We start from the raw sequence: 25,551 nt of genomic DNA, 5'->3' as shown, positions 1-25,551 counted from the left end.
TATTTTCAGAAACTTCTCAAAGAAGGTCTAACATCCCCTTTACGTTTCCTACCCTCACAAATTCTTCTCACCAAATCCTTGAAAGTCTCATCCATTTTTGCAGCTGCCTCCCACTCTTCTTGAGCAACGGACCCAATGTCACCTTTCACTGCATCCTCAATACTCGCCACCACACATACCAATTCTTCCTCCATTTCGTCGTCATCCAACCCTCTCAACAGTAATCTTCATAAGCAGACAGCCTGCACATTCTTATGCACGAACCCGGAAATCCGTTAGAGCAGGGAGGCCGCGGAAGTTTGACTCGACTGGCTATATGTGGAACCTCCGAATATAAGAGCACAAAAACGCCAATTGAAAAAGCGTTGATACACAAGTTCATTGGTAATTCGTATATAAGGATTAACCTCAATTCCACGAAAGAAAGGAAAACTTTTATCAAATTTAAATAACTACTTTTAGAAGACACGGTGGGTCTAACGAATATAAGAACATATCATTGGGGTGAAAGGCCAAGACATAAATGGTCCCTGGAAAATTATAAACGGCCTATAAACTTAGGCTCCAGGAAATTTCATAGACAAAAAAATTGTAACTTTATAAAACGTTGTTAGTCCTGAGGAAGGTGTTAAACATCAAAAAATCAACAAAACGCTGCGTCGACTGTTTGCAACTACTGTATTGATTAGATTGTGTCTTAATAACTGTATTGCTTTTACTGTTTTTAACAACTGCATTGATTATATTAGTTTTAGCAAAAACATTTTAAAAATTGCTTTATGAAATAACATCTAGATTGTAACCTGCAATAGGAGGAAAGATATGATATGGTATTTAAATAAACCGGAAGTGACTTAGAGGGTACATTACTCAACATATATTTATCATTAATAAATTGTACTGTGATATCTTTTATATTATTAGTCCATTGTTTACTTTGCTCTTACTTACTAGGATTGTGACACCTTTTCAATGACTCATGAGATATTTGGTCTATGGTGAGATAATTTTGCCTTTCTTTAAAAAAACGACAGGGAAATTGTTCTCTCAGTAGTGTTACTCTTACCCTGTCCCTTTGCTCTGCAATAGGGTACTCCCTATCCTTTGTAAGTAAACATTCTTCCACCCGGCCACATATTCTAGATCATAACTGTAATCTTGTAACCTGGATTCAAAGCGTGCTAATCTGATCAACACCTTGCTTGCACCTCCCGATCTCAACAAGCTCACTAGCGGCTTATGATCAGTTTGTACCGTAAACTGCATACCCCAAAGATATATGTGGAAGTACTCAACTCCCCACGCCGCTGTCAAGGCCTCTCTCTCTATTACGGCATACTTCCATTCCGTTTGAGATAAGGTCCTTGAAGCAAAAGCCACGGTTTATCCACACCATTTTTTTCTGTGTTAACACAGCCCCAATGCCATAAGCACTAGCATCAACAGTTAATGTGCTTTTGTTCGTTGGCTCGAATGGGGTTAGAATTCCTGCTTTGGCTATTTCATTTTTAATCATTACAAAAGCTTTCTCAATTCTCTCTTACAACACAAACTCCTTGCCTTTTCTAAATAACGTACTCAATGCTTCTGTTTTCCCTGCAAAATTCTCCAGAAATTTTGCATAATATTCAATTAACCCCATGAAGGACCGCAATTGGTCTTTCCTCTCAGGGATCGGAGCAAGCGTATTGACTTCACCAACTCTTTCTTAGGTTTGACCCCCTTGCTCCGAAATAGTATAACCCAAGTACTCAATTTCTTTCACTAGAAATTGACACTTATCCTTACGTAATGTTAATCCTGCTTCACTCAATACTTTGAACGTTTTGACCAAAGATCTGTTGTGATCCTCCTTCGATTCTCTAGTTATTGAAATATCATCCTGAAAGAAACACTTATTAGGAACATCACCAAACAATGAATGCATCATATGTTGGAAAATGCTTGAAGCTGGTGCCAGCCAAAACGGAAGTCTCTTAAATTGGAATACTCCTTCCATTGTAATAAATGCTGTGAACGCTTTGGATTTGGGTTGCAGTCTGATTTGATGATAAATCGACTTCAAATCTAGTCTTGTGATGAATTTTGCATTATTCAGCAACAACACAATTTCCGAAATATTTGGTAGCGGAATGCTATCCATCACAATGCATGTGTTCAAAGATCTCAAATCTACACAAAATCTCAGTTTGCCATCCCCTTTGTTCGAACTAACCACTGGAGACAGCCATTCTGACGCCTTCACCGATTCAATGACACCCTCTCTTTGCATGTCTTCCAACATCTTTTTGACTTCCCCCACGTACAGCTATGGTAAATCCTCTGACTGCATGTTTAACCAGTTCTGCCCCTTCTTTCAATTTTATTTGGTGTACATAACCCTTCAGCATGCCTAACTCATCCTGAACACCTTGGAACATTTCTTCAAAATGACTTCTTAACTTTCATGAGTTTGAATGGCCAAGACCTGTTCATTTGACCTGGGATCTAACACAATATGTAAATCATACTGCTGCACCCAGTCTAAGATAGCTGGCCCGCCTTGTGACACATACACTCTACCAGACGCCTTCCTGCCCTTCAATTCAGATTTTGACTCCATTTATCCCTAAATGTGTATGCTCTCTCCACTATAGCCTTTTATCACTCTGTTGTAATTCCACCCTGGCGGTTTCTCCTCAAAATGCTCCCTAGGTACAATTGTGTACATAGATCCCGGATCAACCATCAAATCTATGTGAACACCATGCACCATAAATTCTGCTCTTGGTCTATGCATTCTCATCCCTTCATTACCCTCAATACATAATACAATATCCTGTGTACTATCATCCTCTGCGACACAGGCCACCCTGTTCCTGGAAACATCCTTGCATACTATCACCAAATGACCCTTTCTTCTACACCTCTGGCACTCCTTGTCCCGGACAAAGCAACCTTTTAAATCCGCAGCATGTCCCATGCTTCCACAGCTGTAACATCCTACAAATCCTGACTTCATGCAAGTATTTACTCTCTCCTTGGACTTATCAACAAATTGCTCCTGTAGCCTTTTTTTTGACAACAGATTTTATTAAGTTTCCCAGAGTACCACAAGGGCAAAGCCCAGCGAGCATAATACAATCGGAGTGCAAAATGAGGAGTCCTCGGGTACCGCATAACGCCCACCCCAAAGGTCTGCAAAACATCAGACCACAGAAAGCGCCCACCTCCCCACCCCCCTTGAGCGCACCAATCAGACTTTGATAACGTTGTAAACACAAACCCCTGTAGCCTTTTTTAACTTCGTAGATTGGTGTGCAATTGCTAGCCGGCGCCCTTTTAATCATTTTATTATTGAGTTCCAGTGTGTGTTTTCTTTGTGTTACTCACTGTTTTTGCCGCTCCTGCACTTGCACGCTCCTCCTCTTCCTGGCGATTTTCCTGTCCTGTTCCATTCCGCTGCGGCTGTGTGCTGTTTGTGCGGAGGGCGATTGCGACGCCATTCAGGCTCCCTAAACCACTTCCGGCCTTGCTCTCGGCATTTCCTGTGGTGTGCAGTCTAGTGTTTACCACCACACACTACTTTATCTATGCCCTAAGCAGATGTGCAGCGGGCGGTACGCAGATGCACCAAAGGCAAGCCCGTCTGCGCCAGTCCATGCCTGGACCGCACCCAGGGCCACAAACCCTGGCTCGGCTGAGATTGATCTCGTAAGGTACTCAGGAAAGGAACTGCTAGACCTCGCTCCCAAGATTTCTAGCTCCGTTTGCTGCCACTTCAGTTTGGGCAATGATCTCTTACAAGAGAATCAGACCTGTGCATGTAGATTCTTTCTTCCGGCAGAACAGATGGTTAGGGCATGTCGGACCGCATACACGAGATCAAATGTGGATTGCCTAGAGACCTCAGATTTGGCAGGCCTGTGCTGCGGTCTTATCAAAGTTAGATCCCTAGCCAAACATAAATATGAAACAGCGGACCTCATCTCTCATTATAATCTGGATGTGCTATTTCTCACTGAAACCTGGGCTGACGCAGCATCGGACCCGGATTTCGTGACAGTAGTACCCCCTGGATTTTTATCATTCAGGGTGGACAGACCCATTAGGAGGGGAGGAGAGCTAGCTATAATCTATCGGGAGAAATTTGGAGCTACCTTTTCCTTAGCTCCCAAACCCCACTGTGAAGCACTTCATTTTGCCCTAAAAATAAATCCAAAAAAGACCTTCAGAGGCATCCTCCTATATCGCGCCCCAGGTTCAAGAAGCAGTTTTGGTAGCAACTTGGATTCTCTTCTTGAATCCATATTTATCACAAATGAGTTTACAATTTTGGGCGATTTTAAAGTCTACTTAGAAGATAATTTTGATAAAGACATAGTTACTCTTTTAGATACCTTAGGGACTCTAGGATTATCACAGGTGGTGCCCAAATCCACACATGAGGCAGGACACACGTTAGATGGTATATTTACATCAGAAACGACACTGGCAGTAAAGGATATTTATCCTCTAACTTGGACAGATCATTCTATAATTCTGTTTAATCATACTATCCCAAAAGCACCAGTAGTAGTAACTGATAGAGCACATGAAACCGTCTACAAAGCCTGGAACAAAATTGACGAGGATACTCTTCAGACTCAGCTGGGTAGATCTTTGCCTATGTTAAATGCACATCCAGATTTAGCAGCCAGCGAATATACAAATTGGCTCAACAAAGCTTTTAATGTTAATGTTCCCACTTGTAAAAACTCAAGTACCGTAAACGACCCTCTGCTCCTTGCTTCACTGAGGCACTGTGACTAGAAAAACAAAAGTGCCGCAGACTAGAAAGAGGCTGGAGAGTGCAATATGATGAATTGGAAAAAAGTAACTATAAATCTGCATTGGTTAAATAAAAATCCATGCTAATCAGCGAAAAAGGGGCTTTTTCACCAAGCAGATAGAAAGAGCCAAGAACTCAACATAAGAACTGTTTGGGGTAGTTGATAAGCTCACCTCCCTGCCCTGTAAAACAGCCATAGAAAGCAATCAATGCTTCTGCGACGATATTGCTAACACGTTTAGGAATAAAGTCAATAACATCTATGATTTATTTGAGGCTACCTCCTCGAATGAGTTAACTGAGGAAACCCCTAACATTGACTCTGGTAAAAATGTGATCTTGGGTTTCTCCCAGGTATCTAGCGAGCTAGTGGAAAAACGTATTAAAGGAATTACATCTGGGTCCCCTTTGGACCGCTGTCCTCCCACAGTACTGAGATGTATAGCCAATAAAGTCAGTCCTACTCTAACGGAAATCTTTAACGCCATGTTTACTTGGGAATCTTCCCTGTCTTATGGAAGGATGCATCTATCCTTCCGTTAATAAAAAAACATTATCGGAGATCTTTTGATCCATATACGCGGTTGAGGTGAATGCATGAGAGGGGACTGTGTAGAAGTGTGTCTGGTGAAGAGTGAAATGTGTCTAAAATAGATGCCGACTTAGATACATTCACAATGAACACAAAGGTGCCAATACTGATACACCATTTGATATTTCAATAAGTGCCTGGAACAAATCTAAAGCACCAATTAACAGTTTTTTGCTAAAATCGCGTTTTATTTCAGACTAATTCCACATTTTTAGGTTCCAAATTAATTAATTCTTTAGGAAACCAAATCACTTACAACAAACCTGAATCTCTAAAAAACACAGAATTACCCATGTATTCGTCAAATTACTACCACATACCACCAATCTTACATACTACTTACATGTCACAATCATTCCATGTACATTACCCATACTAAACTACAGTCATACAATGACTGATAGTAAAACCTTTTCAAACAGCAGCACTTCTTTTGGAATTTTATTTGAGGGAGGGCAAAATGAAGACTTTTTGCGGAGACCAGTGACTTCCAAATTATTGCTAATCATCTCTTCAGTAAAGAAGGTTTTTAAACGGATCTTTCGACAGAACTCGATTGCTTCAGTTTTAAGTTTAATGAAATCCGTGTGTCTTGAGGGGACGAAAGAAAGTCCTTTTTCTAAAACACTACTTTCACTCTGAGTGAGAGGACGATCTGATAAATTGTATATTGGTGATGTCTTCAGTTCTTGTAGTATTGCCGGCGTGTTGTCATTTCCCATGGCTGGTTGTTATATCGACTTCTCCCTCTTTGTCTCTGCTGGCCCCTTCCTAAAAAAGAAGTTGACTGTTGTTGTCTCTGCTGACCTCTACCTGAGTAAGGAACTAATTGTTGTTGATAATTAGTACCCCTTCTGTTGGTGTTAGAAGGACCTTCATTTATTTCTGATTCACCTTCAGACGAGGACGATGTGTCTGAAAAAGTAATGAACCTATTCTTAGATCTTCCTTGAAATTCTGAAAGAAATCTACTTGAATCTGTTCTTGTGTAAAAAATCCGTTTGTATGTATGGATAAACGTTTTCAAGTACAAAATTTCTTTTGTCTTTTTCGAACTTGTTCCCCTTCTGGTTTACTGTAAAGTCCTTAAACTCAAGTATGTCTTTATCAACTTTTTCCAGAAGTGCTTTTGAATCCGTTATTAGTTGATTGTTTTTTATTTCTGTTTCCAACGCAATTATTTCTTGTTGTTGTTGTTGGGATATTCGTAATGCCGTTTCCACTGTAAGGACCATTAGGTCCCTACTACATTTCGTCTCAATACAACTATACCCTTTCTTGTATAAGGGATCATCGGTGAAAATTACGGGAATATTCCGTATTTGGAGCCCTCCGGGGATCGTCCCTGCTTTCAGATGTTCTAAAAGAAAATGGCCATGGAGGTCAGTGCGAATTTGCTTTTTCTTTAGACGAACAAGCTTGTCTGATTCGTTCTGGGTTTTAGCCGAAGCGCTTAAAGAGGCTGACGCAAAAACAGAACAAACTTTTTTGAGGTCTTCCCTAAGCGTTTTGAGGTGAGTTTGCAGAAACTAGAGGTACTTTGAACTTAGATTGCTGTGTTTTCATAAAAATTAGTAGTCATTAAGGTTTTTTTGTTTTTTTACAGTTTTTCTGGTCCTGAAGAGAGCCCTACATCAAGTGGGCTCGAAACGCGTCGACCTATTGTTTTGCATGGTTCACCAGACAATATCATTGTTTATGCAATAATAGTTTAGTGCTTTCTGGACTAACATAGATTCATTGGACAATGACATTTTACACATAATGTTTGCACTAATATGAATCATTTCTTGGATTAGATGATGTTTGGTGCTAGCCCCTGATTTTTGAATTTATAAATATTGTGGTCAGGTTTTTAAAAATTGGCTTGTGTATGACTGTAGTTTAGTATGGGTAATGTACATGGAATGATTGTGACATGCAAGTAGTATGTAAGATTGGTGGTATGTGGTAGTAATTTGACGAATACATGGGTAATTCTGTGTTTTTTAGAGATTTAGGTTTGTTGTAAGTGATTTGGTTTCCTAAAGAATTAATTAATTTGGAACCTAAAAATGTAGAATTAGTCTGAATAAAACACACATTTAGCAAAAAACTGTTGATTGGTGCTTTAGATTTGTTCCAGGCACTTATTGAAATATCAAATGGTGTATCAGGATTGGCACTTTTGTGGTCATTGTGTTTAACTAGGCTCAGCCTTACTGATTAGAGCCTGGACCCTCTAATTGTTTTTTTGACTTAGATACATTGGCATGACTACAAGACCGGTCAAAACACGGATAATTAAACACCGTAGTAATATTCGGTGCCAGAGAAATACACCCAAAATGAGCGCACATTTCATCGGACAACACCATACTCCAGATGACATGAGTTGGACCATATTGGAAACCAACCACTTTTGGCACAAAAGAAAACTGTTTGTAATGGTGTAGCATTGGATTTTTCGTCTTTCTACACAGACCAATGGCTTGAACGACGAAATTCTGTGGCATGAACTCAACCAGTAAAGGAACACACCTAATCATAACCATTTCAACATATGTCTTCCATTCACCATCAAGAAGTTCCCAATTGTGACATGCCCATTAACTCTACACATGTCTGGTGTGTGGACTGCAATGGAACTGCTCACCCAGCATTATAGTGAGTGCTGAATTACGCACCTCATACACCATATGACATTTAAGCGATTTATACCCTGACCCTCTCGCCCTATTGGTCTGAATCCTTGATCTCTAATTCAGAGGCTGAGAGCTCATGCGATATACTTATCTCTGGTGCTTAACATTCTGAGCAATGACGACTTTATCAACGTTTTATACACCTCTCATCCTTCTGTATAAACGCTCTTTTTTACTGTCTGTACCTTGCCTATTCCGACTTTATTTTACAAGTGATTTTTCACAGTTACGCAGGCTACGAGCACAGAAGAGACTTATCAGCTTATTAGATCGGTCCCCATATGCCTAATTACACCCACTCAACATGGCCTCCAAGATAGTTCATAGTCCTTAGAGTAACAGCGGCTCTGGGCCACCCTTACCGTTTTGACCCTCACGAGCAACTGTCTACACGGCATCACGTGACCTGTGACACCGGCACTACATTATGCACCGCCCCACGCTGCCCTGGCATCTACAGGCGGTCCAGAGGAGGGTAGGTCAAATGGCAGTGTCTCGCGTCAACCTAAGTAAGTGCGCACCAGCTTGCCTAATTTGTATTCCTGAGCTGCAAATTTGATCAACATGGGGTTTACAAATCCTCAAATGCACGACTGTGTTTGGTTATTTACAAATCCTCAAATACACGCCGTGCTTGCTTCTGCTTTTCTCTCTCTCCGTTAAGGTGTCCCATAGTTTCGCCAGGACCCTCCGCCTTGACTAAGGGGTTATTTCCTGCTCACCTCTGGGTAAGTTAATACAGCAGATGTGCGTGTTTATGCAAGTTGTACCGTTCTAATATGTCTTATGGCTGTCCTGTGCCTACCAACATACCAGCTTGAGACCTTCAGGCACTAGCACATCTTGCCTCTATGTGTCGCATATTCATTTTCACAAGTGCTTTTTACGATTTTTTTAAACTATTTTAAAACTTTCATTGCAACTGTAGATTGTGGCGACATGCACCACTATTGATGATCGCCCTTACTAATAAGCAAATTAATTTGTACTACTGCATTTTGGATGAAGGTTTCCATCCTTAGTATATCGCATGTTTATTCCCACCTTGTGTTTTCTTTCACTTCTCCCTTAGGTGGAATCATTTTGATGCAACCATTCAGGTGCAGTATTGTACTTATTGAGTGGCCAGACTTTACTAGAAAGGGGGTCCTCTGCCCTAAAGGGGTTAAGACTTTACGGTCATTTTTGGTCTGGATGAAATGCCGACAGACCCTTATGGCAATTCAGGCATGAAACATGTCGTCCTCTTTTTATTTATAGCTGTCAAGGTACATTGTTACTGAAGGATAGTACCACTGTTTTTACTTAGTCCTGGTACCCTTACCCCATAAAAAAAAACCTTCTTGGTGTACCTTGGTCTATTTTAGACACATTTCACTCTTCACCAGACACACTTTTGCACAGTCCCCTCTCATGCATTCGCCTAAACGGCGTATACGGATCAAAAGATCTCAGATAAAGAGCCCCAAGGCCCATCAGGCATTGAGCACCCAATGATGAAGCATGACTCCCCAACAGGTGTGTGAGGGCATTAAGATCTGACCTTTTGGTCCCCCTGTGACCAAATTGGCCAGCTTTCTGATTTCACCACCTTGCTTTCCCTATGCTTATGAGGAACTATTCCTACCTTGATGGTTTGCATTTCCTTCATGCAAATGTCAGATTCCTCCACTATATTTGCAATTTTTATTGCTTCCTGTAACGTTGGATTTCTTGCAGCCCACCACCTCTGTTGCATTCTCTTGTTTTTACATTGTACAATCAGTTGATCTCTTATCAGTCTTTGTTCAAAAATCACACTTTACAGCCAATTTTCTCGATCTGGTCACCAACTGGTCTCCCGATTCCTGCGTTTGTTGCGGTTCCAAGTAAAATTTATGACACTGCATTACTATATTCACTTGCTTAACATAATATTTTTCTAATCTTCATTTTGCTTCCATATATGTGTTTTTCATTGGCTCTCCATCAGCATCCATAACCTCTGGCAAAAACTTTAAAACCATGCTGACCCTCCATACCTAACACATTAAGTAACCAAGCTTTTTTTCTGGATACTGAAAACCTTAAACCATCAATAGCCTCCAAATCATTTTTAAAAATTGCAATCCATTCTTCCCACTCAATTATAGGTGGTCCTACTTGTGATAAAATCATTGGAGAAGGAGCCACTTGGTTGTTTGCCATGGCCATTCTGATGCGTGAAAACCACTTCAAATGCAATACACTACAAAATCATGCAGGGCTGGATTCTCTCCTTTGTGTCCCGAGTCTTTTTTCCTTTAATTTTTCCTTCTTTGTCCTTCTTTAGTGTTCATCGCTGCAGAATGTTTCACCGGGAGCAAGCCGATCAGTCCTTCGTAAGTGTTTGCTCTTCAGACTCCTCTATCGTAAAATACTGTCAGCAACTGAGGAGGTGAGTCACCCCTTACAAGGCTATTCCTCTCAGCAGGTGAGTGCAGACCCTTGACACCACATGCACGAGACTGCTGACCACAGCTGCTCTGCCACGTATGTGAGTGTGTTATACGCTGTGCTCTGCCGCTTTGTATACAGGTGTATAATACACAGTGTTCTATTTCGTGGGCACTCCTTTAACGCCTCCAATGAGGCTGAACACCACACACTCGCATCCGAATTGTGCGGCCCACCTGTTGCATGCCGCTGCTGACACGCTCTCTTGGGCGCCCACTCTTCCGACAGTGCTGGGTGAATGCTTGCTACCCGTGTCTTGGGTTTCGGGTGGTGGCCTTCTCCTTGGGCAAATTCCTCCTCATGACCAGTAAACAGTTTCGGATGCTGGGCTCGGTTTCTTCCCGCACCATCTCAATCTGGACCACACATGTGAATCCTGTGCTGGATTCGACATCACTACGGCTAGGGAAAAGCACGACAGGCAATCGTCGCCGAACTGTAGTGACGACTTTAGACTCCAAATAACTCTTAGTAAGTCTTTATTGTCCCCAGCCGCAAGCGTGAGGCTCTCCTCTCCTGCCCATGCCCAACTGTCACTTTGGGTTCCGTTGAATCCTGGTGCACGCCACCATTCAACTGAGCACCACAGCAACAAAAAAAGGTAAGGGAGCGCGTAAATTAAATTACAACTGTGAACATAGCAAGGGCATGTGGTGGAGGTCCGGACTGTATGGAATAGTGGGTCATAACTGAAAAAATACAAACCATCAACATGAGACCGTGAATACCAGTGGAGCAGAGGGACAACATGTTTCTGCCCGAACAGCCGAATAACTAAAATCGGTAAGAGTCAACCAGCTGGGGAACAGGTGGAGAAAAAACTAGGCAGCCAATGAGAGAGTGTCCAGCACAACTGAGTATGGACTTGCGAAAACCCATGTGAATACCAGATTGAAATGTAGCGGTTGGCTGAGACAAAAAGGTGATTATGGAAACATTCCTGAATCGGGCCAGGCAGCGGCCACGTTATAGTCAACCCACACCCCTGCAATAGAAAGACAAGTAAATTACGAACAAGAAGGGGGTGGCCCATAACCATAATGGAATATATCAGGTATTAGTAATCACCAATCTAGCTATCAGATAATGTCTTCAGCAGTTTGTGGCGTTAATTCAGGCAGGGCCGCCGGGTCCGCCCCAGAGGACCATGTGGTCGAGGAGCCGTCATCGCTGATAGATTTATCGGAGTCATCATTCAGTTCCAAGACTGGTATGGTTTCACATATCGCAGCGGCAATCTGCGAAGCCTGGCGCATTGGGTGCATTGTTCAATTGAGAGGAGTGCTGGGATCGGTGTCAATGGCCACACTGCCCCAAAGTCGCCTTGTCGCGGGCTGTGGTGACAGTCTGTACAGACCGGTCTAAAGTCGATAGACCTACTGTCCCTAGGCAATCCCAGGCATCTTTGGTGGAGCTGACAAAGTGTGATTTGCCCCCTGAGTCCACTCTCAGGCGTGCTGGAAACAGGAGTGCATAAGAATGTCTAGTTCATCAATCAATCAATCAATCAATCAGGGTGTTTTAAGCGCGCTACTGACCCGTGAGGGTCTCAAGGTGCTGTGGGGCGGGGGGCACAGTTCTGTTCAGCCGAAGAGCCAGGTCTTGAGGGTCTTCCTGAAGGTGTTCAGGGATAGGGCGAGTCGGATGTCTGCCGGTAGTTTGTTCCAGGTCTTGGCTGCAATGTAAGTAAATGATCTTGCCTGCTCTGGCTCTGTGGATGCGCAGGGTTTCGGCTACTGCGAGGTTGGAGGATCGGAGATTTCGTTTGTGTACGTAGAAGTTGATTCTGTTGTTACTCTGTCTTTCTTGATTCGGGGGGGATCCATTTGAAGGTTTTGTGGAGGGTGTTGAAGCAGTTGGAGGAGACGGCGTTGATCTGTCAGTTCAAGATGAGCGATGAGTCGAGTACGATGCTGAGGTTTTTGGCGTGGTCTGTGGGTGTGGGTGGGCTTCCGACAGCGGTGGGCCACCAGGTGTTGTCCTATGCTGATGGGGAGGTTCCAAGGAAGAGGATTTCTGTCTTCTCGGAATTGAGTTTGAGGCAGCTGTTGGTCATCCAGATTGCGACGTCTTGCATGCCTTTCTGGAAGTTGAGTTTTGCAGTGGTGAGGTCTCTGTTGAGGGAGAGGATGAGCTGGGTGTCGTCGGCGTAGGATACGATGTTGAGGCCATGTTGTCGGACGATGGCTGCGAGGGGGGCCATGTAGATGTTGAAGAGGGTCTGGCTCAGTGATGAACCCAGTGGGACACCGCAGGTGATGTTCGTGGGGGCAGAGTGGTCGAGTGGTAGTCTGATCCTTTGGGTTCTTCCGGTGACAAACGATCGGATCCAGTCCAGGGCTGTACCTTGTATGCCTGCGTCGTGTAGTCTGGCGACTAGTGTGCGGTGAGAGATGGTGTCGAAGGCCGCTGACAGGTCGAGTAGGATGAGGGCTGCGGAGTGGCCTTGATCCAGGAGGCACTGGATGTTGTCTGTGGTGGCGAGTAGGGCAGTCTCGGTGCTATGGTTGCTTTGGAATCCAGATTGGGATGGGTCGAGGACGGCGTGCTCTTCGATGAAACGTGTCAGCTCCCTGTTGACTGTTTTCTCCGCCACTTTGGCCGCAAAGGGAGGAGCGAGATGGGCCAGTAGTTTTTTAAGTCGGTTGGGTCAGCCGTGGGCTTCTTGAGCAGGGGCCTGACTTCAGCTTGCTTCCAGTCGTCTGTGAAGGTGCCTGTTTTGAGGGTGTTGTTGATGGTGCGTTGTAGTTCGGGTGCGATGGCGTCCACGACTCTGTGGTAAATGTGCGGGGGGCAGTGGTCGGTTGGGGGCCCCCGAGTGGATGTCCTTCATGGTCGCGGCGGTGATCGGTGTCCATTTGGAGATGGTGGGGTGGCTGGTACCTCTGGGAGGCGGGGGGCTGGGTGTGGCGTCTTGTGGGTGGTCAGTGAAGTTATCATTGAGTGCTTTGATCTTGAGGTGGAAGTAGGTTCCAAGCTTGTTGCAGAGGTCTTGGGACGGGGTGATGTCTGTGGCTTTGCTGCGTGGGTTTGTGAATTCCTGAAAGACACTGAAGAGTTCCTTGGCGTTGGAGGAGTTGGCGGTGATTTTGTTTTGGATGAAGTTCCTCTTGGTGGTTCTGATTTGGCTGTGGTAGTTCATCATGGCGTCCTTGTAGGTGGAGTAGTGTTCTGTTGTCTTGGTGTTCCTCCAGTTCTTCTCCAGGCGTCTGCAGGTGCATCTGGCTTTTTGGAGATCGGTGGTGAACCAGGTGGATTTTCTGGGGCGCTGTTTGCCTGGGTTGCAAAGCGGGGCGAGTTCGTCTGCGCAGTTGGAGATCCATGTGTGGAGTCCTCTGGCGGTGGTGTTTGCATTGGATGTCCAGGTGTGGTTGTCTCGGGTGAGGGTGGAGTACAGCTGCTTGTCGGTCACCTTGCTCCAGTTCCTTAGTGGTGGGCGGGGGGCTGGTTTTGGCGCCTTGGGTTTGTCGACGGTGAAGTGCACGCAGTGGTGGTCGGTCCATGGCGGCTGCGTTGTGTGACTGAAGTGCATGCTGTTTCCTGCAGAGAAGATGGGGTCAAGGGTGTGTCCTGCTCTGTGGATAAGGGTGGTGACGAGTTGGTTGAGTCCGATGTTGGCGAGGTTGTCGTGGAGGGTGGTGGAGTTGGGGTAGCTGGGGTTGTCAAGGGGGAAGTTGAGGTCTCCGATGAGTATGTAGTTCATTGATGAGATGGCGTGGGATGCGATGAAGTCAGTGATGGCGGTGGCAAGGTTGTCCAGGGGCAAGAGGGGGCTCTGCAGACTAAGGACCCATGGAGTGTGGTGTTGGGGCTGGTCAGGATCTGGAAGTGCAGGTGTTCAGCGGAGGGGAAGTTTTCGCTGAAGGTGGTGAGGCGGAGGGCGCTCTTGTGGGTGATGGCGAGGCCTCCTCCAGGGTGGTTGGGGCAGTCCTTTCTTTGGATCTTGTATCCGTCCGGGATGGCGGTGTGGATGTCGGGAGCGGAGGTGGCGTTGGTCCAGGTCTCTGTGAAAAAGGCGATATCGGGTGAGAGGAAGTCGAGGAGGTTCAAGATTTCCAGGGCATGTTTGTGTACGGAGTGTACGTTGAGGTGGATGCATTTGAGGGCGTGGTCGGTGCTGGGGTTGGCTGTGTTGGAGCCCAGGGTGGTGGTGAAGGTCCAGCGGCAGTGGAGGCAGCAGAAATGGCCGTGGGTGGTGTTAGTTGAGGCTTGTGTGCAGTCTCTGATAGTTCCGGGGTTGAGTGCTTGGACTGTGGCGGAGTTGTAGTGGTGGACAGTCGTAGATCCAGGGTTCCTGACGCTGATCGCGGACAGGCGCAGACGAGCTTGCCTTTGGCATGCCAGCTGCACGACCGCACAGCGGCCGCCATTTAAGTAGGGGAGGGAACGAGCAGCTGGGAGGCAGGAGCGGGGGCGGTAACGGCAGGAAAACACAACGCAACAGAAACGTATGGGCACAGTAACAGAACAGAATAATGAATAACGGATGGGCACAGTAACAGAAAAGAATCAAAATGAATGAACAGATATCACAGAGTGGGGAATCACAATGGCACAAAAATACATGATACTACAAGCGGGCAACAACATTGTCACAGAGTGTCAGAATGTAGTTCATCTAAGAGGCGCTTCGCTGCTAAGACGGAGTTTCTTTGTTCAGCAGAGTTACAGTGTAATCACGGAGGAAAATTATCCTCGCGTTGTCAACTGTAACCTCTTGTACCTTCTGTGTCTCACTTAAGATGGAGTCCCTATTGCAATAGTGCAGTAGACGGAACAGTAACGGCCTGGGGATGAAGCCCGGTGACAGTCGACATGCAGGAACATGGTGAGCATGTTCCACCCAGGAGAACTGCGGAAATGTCTTCTGAGGCAACAGCTTTCTCAACCATTGTTCCATGTAAGTAACAACATTCGATCATTCTGCTCCCTCCAGTAGACCGACCCACCACTAGCACCTAGTTTCATCACGAAAGGCTCTCCACGTTTTAAGCTCAATGCTCCAGGAATTCCACTTGTTCTGCCAGCGTGCACAATGAGGATTCCAGTTCCCGAGCCCTTGGCTGGAGCTACGTTACAGTTTGTTCAGCGATGTGGACTTTGTGCGCCATCTTGCAGTGGGCCACATGCAGCAGCGAGAGGTCCGCTGTCAAAGCGTCTATTTTGCTTTCCAGTGATGCACGGGTGGTCCTAAGAGCAGTACCAATCCACTCAACAGCTTCAAGGAGACCAACTTGTCACTTATTGACAAGGGTGGAGCAGAACTGTCCGAGGAACAAGCACCACTAGGAAGCCAATCAGAACTTGCGGAGGGCCTCGAAGCTGTACCCTGTGTGGTAGTGCATGGGTGGCCCATGACATGCCATTTCAAAGGCCCATATTGAAGAAGCACTGCACTGCTCTATGGGGCTTGCTTTCCAGTGCCCAAGAAGGTGAGGGATGTGACAGCCCCTGGGTCTGGGAGTATGTCAGTGTGTATAGTTTGCGTAGTTAAGCTCAGGGCCAAACAAGTCTAAAATTGGGCAAAGATCCGTACAGTAGCTGCCATAGGGTTAATTCTGGGTCGAGGTTACTGACATAGTGCAGCAGATAGAGAGCCAGTGCTCAGGAATGGGGCCCGCTTACCAGTGACAGCCAGGTCATATAAGCGAGGTCGCACGAGCAGCTCCGCAGATTCAGGAATAGGAAAGCAGTTTTAGGATCATCAGAAGAAGGGCAGGTTAGGAGGCGGCAGCAGACATAAGGTAGGTCGCATATGAACAAGTTCATATCTGCACACCATAGGAAACCACAGATGACACCAGGGAGAATGTGCAATATTGCTTCATAGTTTTCCTGATATGGTGGCCAAAGCGTGTCAGTTTATAAAATCTGTGTACAATGTCATAAAGGGGCTGGAGGCACAGTCAACTGTGATACCGAGCGTTCCAGGGGCCAGTCCTCCCATCTATCAGGTCCTTGCATGCCAATATGCTAGCCTCACTGCTCCCCCTTCCAGGCGGTGATAATCAGTGTGCCGGCTCTAGTACATTGCGGGTATCGTGGTGGGTTTCCACCGTTCCCCTTTGCCACCCGCAGTCATCCATAAGAAGCGGGTTTGCTGGCGGTGTGCTGCAACTGCAGTTCAGCGCACCAAACACCAACCCCTCCCTCTATTGGCCACTCAGGCTTACTGAGGTTAGTACTTCAGTGTAGTGCAATCAGGGATACGGTGTGGCAGGTCATCTGTGTGAAATGCAGCGCCTGGCCGTTTCTCCGATCGCACTGTCGAGGGTGGGGAAAAAGCCCAGTGGGTCATCGTCCGCTCCCAGCAGTGCTGGTCACGCTCTTCAGGCCTTACTGTTGCGTTCAGACTTCATGCCATGCCTGGACGCCACAATCCACCATTCCTCAGGGCCGCCCAGAGCGATGTCAGCAGAGAGCTGCACACTGACACGCAGCCTTACCGGTGCGTTCAGACTTCATGCCATGCCTGGACACCACAATCCACCATTCCTCAGGGCCGCCCAGAGCGATGTCAGCAGACAGCCGCACACCAACCCGCAGCAGCCCTTTGTCCACACCTCATCAACCGCCTGGTTCACCACCGCTCTCCAAGAAGCCAGACGCACCTGCAGATGCCTGGAGAAACACCAAGACAACCGAAAACCACACCACCTACAAGGACGCCATGATGGACTACCACAACCAGATCAGAGCCACCAAGAGAAACTTCATCCACAACAAAATCATGGCCAACTCCACCAACTCCAAGGAACTTTTCAGTGTCATTCAAGAATTCACCAACCGAAGCAGCGAAGCCACAGACATCACCCCATCGCAAGAGCTCTGCGACAAGCTTGGAACCTATTTCCACCTCAAGATCAAAAACCTCTATGACAACTTCATCGACCATCCACCAAACGCCACAGACAGCCCCCGCTCCCCAGAAACACCAGCCACCCCACCATCTCCAACTGGACACCGATCACGGTCGAAGACACCGCCTCGACCATGAAAGGCATCCACTCTGGGGCACCCACCGACCCCTGCCCCCCTTACATCTACCACAGAGCCACGGCCGCCATCACACCCGAACTACAACGCACCATCAAGACCACCTTCAAAACAGGCCCCTTCCCAGATGACTGGAAGCATGTAGAAGTCAGACCCCTGCTCAAAAAGCCCACAGCTGACCCCACCGACCTCAAGAACTATCGGCCCATCTCGCTCCTCCACTTCGCAGACAAAGTTGCAGAATAAACAGTCAACAGGAAACTGACACGATTCATTGAAGAGAACGCCGTCCTCGACCTGTCCGGATTCTGAAGCAACCACAGCACAGAGAACGCCCTACTCGCCGCCACAAACGACATCCGCACCCTCCAGGACCAAGGCCACTCCGCAGCCCTCGTCCTACTTGACCTATCAGTGGCCTTCGACACAGTCTACCACCGTACACTAGTCACCAGACTACACAACGCAGGCAGGAACAGCCCTGGACTGGATCCGATCATTCCTCACTGGAAGAAGCCAAAGGATCAGACTCCCATCCTTCCTCTCCGACACCACGAAAATCCCCTGCGGAGACCCACAGGGTTCATCACTGAGCCCCACCCTCTTCAACATCTACATGGCTCCCCTCGCAGCCATCATCCAACAACACGGCCTTAACATCGTATTCTACGCCGACGACACCCAGCTCATCCTTTCCCTCACCAAAGACCCCACCACTGCCAAACTCAACTTCCAGAAAGGAATGCAAGACGTCGCAGTCTGGATGACCAACAGCTGCCTCGTCCTCAGTACCACCCCTTCTGCATGGGACAGCACATGGTGGTGGACTGCCCTCGGAAGCCCACCTACCCCCTCAGACCACGCCAAGAACCTCGGCATCGTGCGTGACTCTTCACTCACCATGAACCGACAGGTCAATGCCGTCACCTCCAGCTGCTTCAACACCCTCTGCATCCTCCGCAAGACCTTCAAGTGGATCCCCCCTGAGTCTAGGACGACAGTCACCCAGGCACTCATCACCAGCAGACTGGACTATGGAAACGCACTCTACGCAGGCATCAACAAGTCCCTACTCCGCAAACTCCAGACAATACGGAACACCGCCGCCAGACTCGTCCTCGGCATCCCCCGACACAAACACATCAGCCAACATCTACGAAGTCTCCACTTGCTCCCCGTGGAGAAAAGAGTCACATTCAAAATCCTCACTCACGCTTACAAATGCCTACACAACAACGGACCCAAATACCTAAACGACAGAATCAACTTCCACGTACCCAAAAGAAACTTCCAATCTTCCAACCTCGCATTGGCTGAAACCCCGCACATCCACAGAGCCAGAGCAGGAGGAAGATCCTTCACTCACATTGCAGCCAAGACCTGGAATGATCTACCGACAGACATCAGATGCGCCCCCTTCCTGAACACCTTCAGGAAGACCCTCAAGACCTGGCTCTTCGGCTAAACAGATCTGCGAACCCCCTCCCCCCCCCCCCTCAGCGCCTTGAGACCCTCACGGGTGAGTAGCGCACTTCCAATTCCCATGATTGATTGATTGATTGATCAGCCACAAGCCCAGTCCCCAGGTCTCAGCAACCTGCTACAGTGATGCCTTGCCCCTGCTCCCCTCAATGGCGGGGATACCTCTTATCGGTAGCAGGAGAGAAAGGGAGAGCAGGAGGCAACTCGACAAGTGGTGATGGTGGGTTCCCATCAGGATAACAGTTGGATAAGGGGGATGAGCAGCGGAGTTTGCTCAAAGCACGTCCGCCATGTTGGCCACTCAAGCCACGCCAGAATGTGCTCTCACTGATGCAGAGAAAAAGGTCTGGTAACATTACAGATCCACAAAACATGGTACACTGTCACCATCGCTTTATGTCATTTACCCAGGGAAAGGACACTAATCCACTGCCTAATATGAGAGCACGTTTTAGTACGTCTCTCTCGGGCCTCAGGACAGGTCCTGGACCTAGAACCTTGCTTTGTCAAGGACAGGCCTAAGCCTTTGCGCTGATGCTAGATCAGCATAAAACAAGAGCCAAATAAAGTCGGGATACCAGTTTGAAATGCACTCAGTGCAGGAGTACACCCCCATTTACCCTGCAGGAGATATTCCCTTCCTAAGAGTCACCCTTCTTTGCCACAGTGAATATTTTCATGGACGAGTATTAACAGGGAGGGGAAAAGTAGTTATTTTCCAGTCTCGCTACCGCATCACAAAACTCAAACAGTGGTCGTATTATATAAATTGCGGACACAATGGATGCCGATGCTGTTTAGGGATCTCACAATGGTCTACCCATTTATGTGAGTTCCATGTGTGTCCAGTGCACATTTAAATCGTTACAGAATGTGTCAAAAGCTTGGGTCTCCTACATTTAATCCCTAAAGAGAACCTTATTATAATTCATAAAGGCCCCTCGTTTTCCTTTCTCTGAACATTTAACCATACCCCTAGCTGTCACGCCATTCAGTATTCCTTTTTTTGAACCACTTCATCTAGAATATCCTTGACAGTAGCCTATCTGCCTTGTTGGCCTTTTCATAGAATCATAGCTTAATGTTCAGGAGTGCCCATTTGAGGTTTTCTGATAGCAAGTTAATCAGGCCCCTCACAAGCACTGTTTCTGTTAACAACTTTTAATGTATCTTTTTCCTCTATATTTCTGCTCCAGGTATTTTAAGTAAGGTTCTAATTTGTCTCTATCATTACTGCCTTAAATTCATCCCACAATGCATCCAAGGAACCCTCATAAGTATTGTTCAGATGAAAGTATTCCTCAATGTAATCTATGCGTATCGATTTGTGTAAACTATCCTTTATAATTTTGCAGTCAAATTTCCAAGATCTATTCTGATGTGGGAGGGCGTTTCATTTTGAGGGCTGAGGGGGATTTGGGGGTTTATGGAGCATTGTAGAAGTGATGATGAAGTCAATCTCAATCTTGTCCGTCGCTCCAACTGCTGCTTATCTCTGTTCTTAAGAATGTCCTATGGGCTAAGGGAGAAAAATATATGTTTTCTTTCTTAGTGGGGTGAGCATTCCTCCAAGTATTGTGGAGTCCCAGATAAAATGGTAGACATAGCACGTGTCATCCCACTGAAACAGTAGCTCTCAGTGGGGTTGTGTTTGTATGTGTGTATCGGGATGGGGGGTATAGACTATTTAGAGAGGTGCTTGGTAATATATTAAAACTGCATAGCCAAATGTATACGGATTTCTTGTCCACAGTGATATTCATGACCTCTATATATTTTCTTGATTGAAGTGGCTATAGGTAGTTATGAGTGTAGTTCCTTTACTTACAGTTTGAGTATCACATACCTGCCCATCTGTTTATCTGTTATCTTCTCTTCAATCTCAAATGTTAGAAATCCTCTGACAGCACCTACCACCCCACTCACCTTATGCGTGGATGATGCACACATCTGCTTAGGGTATGATTTATGCATTATGGGCACACAATCTGTGGTGATCAGATGGGTTTCTGCTAAAAAGGGTCATGTGTAGCCTTATCAGATCGTTTAATCCCCTAACATTCCAATTGAGACCCATTAATTTGTAGGGTCATAACTGCTTGTCCTCCAATCTCCCCCATTCCATCTCTGGGATATCTGGCTGCATGACCGCCCACAATCTAATCATATCGGGACAGGCGGGCTGCAGTCCGTGTGGGCCATGACACAGAGGGCTTCTCTGTTTTTTTGGGCCACCTGATGGTGGACCCCAGGCGACTTGAAGGTAGAGATCCAGAGCCAAAATGGACTGTGGCAAACCCCCAAAGACCATAACCCAAACCAGCATGCACGAGTGAAGAGACAAGTCAGGCAAACTCCTGCACTGGCTCGCTACCAAGGAGTTAGCCTCCAGAGTAGTACCCGTTACCACTAACCCAGAAGGAATATGAGCCATGGCTGGCCCTGACATAGCGTCCGCCTTTATGAAATACTACAGGTCCCGCTACGCTACAGGGACATGCCCCGACTGCGAGGAACGCAGCCTGTTAATTTTAGGCATCCCACTCCTGGCACTGACTCCCACGGAAAAAGAGAACCTAGACCAACCCTTGACCAAGGAAGAGATCGATGATGCCCTATCGGAGCTCAATCCAGGCATAATTACCAGCCCGGTCTGGTTCCCCACAGAGTACAACTGCAGGCTACGAAAAACTATTCTACCGCCTCTCTTGAAAATGTACCTTGAGGCCATTGACCAAGGCCACTTCCCATCGGAGATCGACTAGGCCATCATAGTGGTCTTGTTGAAACCTGGCAAGCCGCCCGACCAGTGTGCCTCTTATCCCATCTCCCTCATAAACACAGAGGTTAAACTGTTTGCCAAAACACTGGTGAGACGACTAAACTGCATGCTCAACCGCCTAGTCCACCCAGACCAATGTGGTTTTATTCCCTGCCACAGCACCAGAAACTGTATTCACAGAGTTCATCTTGCTATTAGCCCAATTTAAGAACTTACACTGTGCTACAGCCTTAATGCTCATTATGAGAAGTAGTTTGATTCACTGCATTGGGCCTTCCTCCACAAGTGGCTGGTCAAGTTGGGTTTGGGCCTATGTCCGCATAATATGTGCTAGGCCACAGGCGCAGGTGCAGTGAACACGACGGTCTCCCCTAGATTTCCGATTCGCCTGAGCATCAGACAGGGATGTCCACTATCTCGCCTACTTTTTGCCCTGGCAATAGAACCGTTGCCGACTTGGATACGATTTGTCACCCATATCCAGGTATTTGATTGGGTAATGTCTTTAAAGGATAGAATAGCCCTTTATGCTGGCTAGGTCCTTCTGTTTGTGGCCCACCCAGAGGAGACCGGACCCTGCCTCATCTCTATCCTTGATACTTTTGGATCTGCCTCTGGACTGATGGTGAACTGGCCAAAGTCACACTTGGTCCACCTCAGAGAGGATTGAGGGGACAAGACCTGGCACCCCGCCCTGCCCTGTTAATCAGGTGCCTGAGATTCCAGTATCTAGGGATTCATATGAATTGGGAGTCAGACCTAGCCTTGAGTCTTAACCCTTCGCGTTCTTACTTGTACAATCCAGGAGGAAAAGGACAGATGGTCCAAACTGCCACTTAACTTACTGAGTAAGGTGGCCCTCCATAAAATTGTCCTTCCACGCCTCCTGCATGTCTTCCAAAACTTCCCTTTCACAACCCCAAATCAATGGTTTGTTGTCATCACTTCTAAAGCGCTGAACTTCTTATGAGACAACAAATCTCCCAGGATTTCCTTTAACAAATGTGTTAGCTCTGCATTCCAAAAGGGACAGGTGATGACTGACGTCTGCCTTTACTACTGGGCTGCACACATCCTGGTGGTGAACAACTGGATGTATGGGAGTTGGGCAGAATCTGCCTTCAGGATGGAGGTCTCACTGATTAGCTTAGACAATATTATCTGCATTTTATATGGGACACCAGTCCCTCAGTCACTTGTCACTTCTGGATATCGTCTAGGTGGTCTTGCAGGCATGGAGAGCAGTGCTACAATGGACAGGCTGGGACCATCAGGTGACACTGGAAACCAACCCCCCCCCCCCGCTTTGGGTAGGTAGGTGACTTAAGAGATTCAAGGGTTGTGACAATATAGGCTTGTCAAGATTAGGCAATGTTTGGGAAGGTAATCAGATTAAACCCTTTCTCATCCTCCAGAATTACTTTTTGCTCCACAAATCAGAATTGTTTTGCTACACCGCTGGACTAGAACCCATTGGAGGTTCGGCTACTCATGGGCCCACTAGACATAGGGAGCATTTCCCAGATCTAAAAAACCCGGGTAAATCACTCCCTATGCACACCGTTTCGCTTGAAGGAGCAATGGGAAGGGTGACTGGGCCCACCGGAGGAAGCAGAATGGAGGGAAGCATACATAGCACCATGTCACAGGTGGCTCCTCCGTTATGGTGCAGCAGTGTCGCCCCACTAGGTGACAGCAGATTTAAACATATGAAAAATAAAATGATAATAAACCAATTTTATTATCATTTTATTTTTTTTCTTACCTCCTGCAGGTTGCCATCGAGCCGTGTCATAGGGCGGGGCCATGCAATCTTTGTGCAACAGTGGGGAGGAGGTGTGATGGGCACTATTAAGTGCGCATGACATTTTGGCCGATGGGTTGCCCCTTCGCTCCTGTGATGGCCATTATGTTCATGGCGATGTATGAGGAAAAATGGATCAATAATAACAATCCCTACAGAGAGTACATCTATATATGGAAACGATACATCGATGATGTATTCATGATTTGGAGAGGAACAGATGATAAAATCACAGATTTCCTAAAATGGTTAAATGGCAGATGCCCTGATATTTAATTTGAATAGTGTCAATAAACAGATCAATTTCTAGGACATTACAGTAAAACATGAAGACAATACAATATATACAACACTGTATACCAAGAAGACGGAGAAACACATTCCTTCATTATTCGAGTTTCCACCAAAGATATCTACATGACAATTTACCATAGAGCCAATTCCTGAGGATTAGAAGGAATTGCTCCAGACGAGAGGATTACTGCATTAATGCACGTCCTCTTATGAGTAAACTACAACATAATTATCCCAAAAAAAAAAACTCAAAGGAGCACTAGAACAAGCATGGTAATGGTAAACGTCCCAAGAAACACTGCTAGAACCAAAGGACCCCAACAACAACAACTCCTTGGTATGTGTGACTACATTCTGTGATGCCACCAATGAGGTAAAAAAAGATCATATGAAAAATTGGACAATCGTCAACAGTCTTGAAAAATGTAAAGCATTCCTATTTGCTTTAAAAAGGAATAAAAATCCGGCCACTTTGAGAAAAAGGGGTAAGGGATGGCATTGAGCTCGGTGATGAGGAATGGCAAGAAGCGTTGTCCTCCCCAAGGGTGGTGGCAATCTCGAATAGACTCTGATTAGTGCAACTCAAGATTCTCCACAGAGTGTATGTTACAGGACCCTGTTTGGTACGCATGGGTAGAGCTGAGGGAGGAGACTGTAGACGACAATGCAGTCAAGAGGGCACATTCATGCACATATTATAGAAATGCGATCACATACAAACACACTGGCGTAAACTACACAACATTCTCAGCAAAGTACTCACATCTGTCCTCCGTCCAGAAGCACGGAGATGCCTCCTGAACATGTGGGAACATACAGACCTCACTAACTATGCCAAACAATGGGTCCCACTGGGTTTAATGTTAGCAAAAAGAAATATTGTGCAAATGTGGGGAGCCCGGCAACCACCTAAAGTAGAGGCATGGAAAGCAGATCTAGATTGGTGCATGCATAGAGAAAAGACAGTATATGTAGCACGGGGCTGCCCTAGAAAGTGGTCACAGATATGGAGCCCCAGGAACGCCTACCTAGGGAATATTTGCAACCCGCCACATAGTATTGATTTGGACGAGCCCCCTAACCCATAAAATGCCCTTACAGTGTACTGTTACTCAATATTGTCTGACAATGTATCTGCTACTCAGAAAGTGTACTTTGTTTCCTCTGTGCTGCATATTCTATGTCGATGAACGTTTAATAAAAATAAATATATAATTTTAAAAAAAACATTAAAACAAGGAATAAAAATCTATGGGATAACATGGTGAGAGTGAATACAGCCCGAAAGATGGAAACAGTGTCCTTGCGAACAATGTTTGATTTACCTCCTATAAAAGGACACCACAAATATGGCAACTGTACATCCTGTGAAAGTACAATGGAAGGGGAAGAATTTCTCTATCAAGGTACAACAATCAAGCATTCTGAATTTACAAACTGTTATACAACAGATGTGGTATACTGTGTGGTATGCCCATGCGACTTGGCATATGTGAGGAAAAACATCACAGGCGATTACAAAAAGAATCACACAACGCAGATCACGCCTAAAATGCAAAGTACAAAATTCCCAATGGTTCAACACTTCATACAAATGAACCATGGATTTTCCGAGATCGCATTTGAAATGCC

The 25,551-nt window shown here is 46.1% G+C and overlaps 1 protein-coding gene across 3 annotated transcripts in view; it reads right to left on the bottom strand.

Moving 5' to 3' along the window:
- The window catches only part of ANKS1B (ankyrin repeat and sterile alpha motif domain containing 1B), a 511,172-nt gene that overhangs the window by 464,082 nt on the left and 21,539 nt on the right, over positions 1–25,551 (bottom strand). The gene's annotated exons all lie outside the window — the stretch shown is intronic.

Source organism: Triturus cristatus, chromosome 4_1, assembly GCF_964204655.1.
Source record: "Triturus cristatus chromosome 4_1, aTriCri1.1, whole genome shotgun sequence".
In the NCBI taxonomy this organism is placed as follows: Eukaryota; Metazoa; Chordata; class Amphibia; order Caudata; family Salamandridae; genus Triturus; species Triturus cristatus.
This window is presented reverse-complemented; position numbering and strand designations above follow the sequence as displayed.